Source organism: Lycium barbarum, chromosome 11 (genome assembly GCF_019175385.1).
Source record: "Lycium barbarum isolate Lr01 chromosome 11, ASM1917538v2, whole genome shotgun sequence".
NCBI classification, from domain to species: domain Eukaryota; kingdom Viridiplantae; phylum Streptophyta; class Magnoliopsida; order Solanales; family Solanaceae; genus Lycium; species Lycium barbarum.
Window position 1 is genome coordinate 121,326,800 of NC_083347.1, and position 3,976 is coordinate 121,330,775.

A 3,976-nucleotide genomic window follows, 5' to 3' on the forward strand; every position below is an offset into this window, starting at 1 on the left:
CCCCACCCCTTCTTCCATGATATCATCGTAGTATATTTATATATCATAATGGTACCAAGGAGGACTGAGAGAAGGACTGAAGTAGTCCTCCATGATACCATCTCAGTATATGTATATACCACGATGGTCCCATGGTCCTGAGAAGTGTCTCATGGAGGGCTGCTTAATATGTATATAAGACGATGGTATCATAGAGGTTTTCTCCAAGAAAAGTGTGTCATTTTAAATAAATGAACATGATTATCCATAATATCATCTCAGTATATTTATATACCATGATGGTATCATAGAGGACTAAGAGAAGGACTGAAGCAGTCTTCGATGATACCACCTCAGTATATTTATATACCATGTTGGTATCATAATTAGGAGCATCACGGGTAAATATTTTAATTTTTTTCTGGGGATATGAAAGTAATGGGGGTATGGGCGGGTAATTATTTTGGTTTGAGTGGGCACGCACATTCTTTCCCCCCAATTTATACACACTCTTCCTTTCTTTGTTAAACTATGTGCCCGGTTAAACATCCTCGTACAACATGCGACGAAGGAGTATATCATAACGAATAGGGATATAGTTTTTGTGCCGCGTAGGACTCATTTAAAGGGGAAGCGCTTTTTATCAAGAATTTTTTCATAGCTAGGGTGTAAACCCAATATCTCTAATTAAATGAAGAGGAATCATATTCATCTTAGCATAACCCTCGACAGTTACTTTTATAGCTTGTTTTTATAAGTTTTTATTTTTATTCATAAAAAGTACACAACATTTATTTTTTTTGGTTGTTACCATTTGACAACTAACTTATGTGGGTCCAGAGGACTTGACCAACTTGCACCCCTAATTAGTACAAAATTATTCCACTAATCAATCCTAAGACTTGTGCCAGACTGCAAGTGATCAACAAGTCTTGCTTTCGTTTTCTCAACAATTGTGTGATGAAAGTAGTGATAGATCTATTAAAAAAATAATATACACTAGCTATTACATTTTGGTTACCTTATAGGTAACTTGATGATGTAGTAAAAACATTTACATTATCAAGAAGGGCGAGTTTTTCCCCCATCTAAGTGATTTTAAAGGAGTTAGCTACTTATTCTATTACTCCCTCGGATAAAAAAAAATGTACACTTAGTAATTTGCACATTTCTTAAGAAACTACTCACTCCAAGAAAACAAATTAAGTAAATTGACTAGACTACCCCTATTAAATATGCATGGGGATTTGATCACATAACACTTAATAGGGGCACATATGGAAAGATAAGATTAATTGTTTCTTTATTTAATAAGTGGATATTTTTTTGACCCAAAAAAGAAGAAGGGTTAAGTGGACACTTTTTTTAATCCTGATGGAGTACTATATTATAATTTACATATTTAGATGAGATCGATTAATATAGATATCATATCATCATACTATTCTAAAAGTGGGAAGACCTAAGTTAAAAAGTTGAATTACCAAAATATTCATTAAAAGTTAAACGACATTTTTACCCCTTATCTAAACACTATTTCTATACTATTTTTACAGCAAATAGTAAATTTATACCTACCAATAAATGATAAATGAATCAATTAAATGATGAATAAATAAATTAACTGGCAAATTCCATGTATCTGCCAAAGAGCTTATTGTAGTCTGCTCACTTTCGTCTAAAGTTTGATATTTTTTTCAAATTAAAAAAATCCTAAAAGTCACATTTTTAATTACATTCTCTTGACTACACCAATAAAGTTATAGAATCAAAATAAAAGAGGACGAATTAAAATGCTTTTCAGCTAAAAGAAAAAGGGAAAGGGAAGCAGCTAAACTAATCCCACATTTGACCAATATTTGGGCTTAATGCTATAGGCTGTCCGGTCGGCCCAAATTAATGTCAAAAAATGCCGGGCCGGCCCAAAATATTGCCAAGGCTGGCCGGCCCAACATCTCAGGAGCTTAAAAAAAGAAGACTTTTTGTGGCGACGTAGGATTGCTACAGAAAAATCAGTCTTTTTAGTGGCAATTACAAAAGTCGCACTAAAGGTTAAATATCGCTAACACATGTATACTATGTGTATATTTAGTAAGAAATATCTCAAAATATGGATAATATGTGTATATTTAGTAAGTATATACAAGAATGATACGTTTTTATATACATATGTTGGAATTATATATACACTTTATATACAAGAATGATATAGTTTGTTTATATACCTATGCTGGAACTAATTATACATTTTATATACAAGAATGATGCAGTTTATATACATGTGCTGGAATTAATTATACACTTTCTATACAAGAATGATACAATTTATATACATATGCTGGAATTAATCATACATTTATTATACATAAGTTATACGTTAATTATACACATATTATTCAATAATGAGATTATTTGTTTTACATATACAATAGTGATACATATTATATACCACAATAATACGGTTTCTATGATACATTTTTTATAAGTATGATACACTTTCTATACAAGACTGATACAATTTATATACACATTTTGGAATTATATATACACTTTCTATACAAAAATGATACATATTATATAAAAAAAACGATACAATTTTCTACTCTATAATGCACATTATACACAAATAATACATATTATATACAAAAAACATATTATATACAAAAAATGATACCTACCTTGGTGATTCATATTTTATACAGTTTCTATACATTACTGATATGTAATGATACATATTTTTATACACAATGATACATATTATATATAAAAATTGGCTCAGAGTTTTTTGGGATATTTCTTACTAGATATACATATATTATACATGTTTTGGGATGTTTAGCCTTTAGTGACAACTTTTTTAATTGCCACTAAAAAGCCTGGTTTTTCTGTAGCAGCCCAGTCGCCACAAAAAGTCTATTTTTTTTAAAAGCGCCTGGGCTTTTAGGGGGGACTTTTAGTTGCCACAAAGACTTGCTATAGATTTTGGCTAGCAGATAGAAATAGGTTATAGGCTAATTTTTGAGTTTGGGAATAAATGGGTCAGCGTGTGGAATTATTTATGGCCCAGTGTCCATTCGTGTCCTTTCCCCAAAGAAAAAATCCAAACAGGCACGTCTTCATGTACTTATTTTTTAAAGGGAAAATTTCATAAATGACTACATTTTGAGGGTTAAAAATCTGGCATAGCTACATTTTGCTGATTTACAGCTCGTAGCTACTTTTATGTTTGCTGTATTCATTTTTTTTTTCACTGTATTCAATTTTTGTTTTCACTGTATTCATGAATATGATATTTTTCTCACTGTATTTCTGAAATGAGTATCTGTATTCATAAACGAGCTCACTGTATTAATGAATACAACAAGTAAAACTGAATACATAAAAATATAGATACATCAATAATTAACAAATACACCACTAAAAAATTGAATACAATAAAAACATTTAACAAAAAAACTCAAAAATGTGAATATAATCGCCGTATATGAATACAATCACTAGTTCCGAACAGATCTGGAGACAATTTCCGGCCAGATCTACCTGAAATTTCATAACAACAACAACAACAACCCTTATGTGCCGCCGTGGTTGGCGGACGGAGCCGGATTCAGTGGAAGCAATACTAGTGGTCGGGGCCAGATCTGGAGGCTCTCTGTAAGGTTACCTTATTTAAATTTCAACATCCATTTTGGTTAATACATATCTCGAAGAATTGAGTGCCAAGCTGCAATCTTGGTCATCAATGGATTTTGGTTGCTCCGTTTCTCATGCTTTATTAAAGCCTAGAATCCCATCTAACTCCATCATCATGCTACTTGCCTTATTTGTATCACTTAGCAACCAGTTGGCGGTTATATGAGTCTGTGGAAGAACATTAATTTCCTCAACTGTCCTTCTCCAATGGCAAAGAAGGGATAAGAGAGGGGGGGGGGGGGGGGGGGAAGAGATAAATTGAGGGAGAAAAGAGATGGGCGAGAGAGAAGGAAGAAAAGAGGGA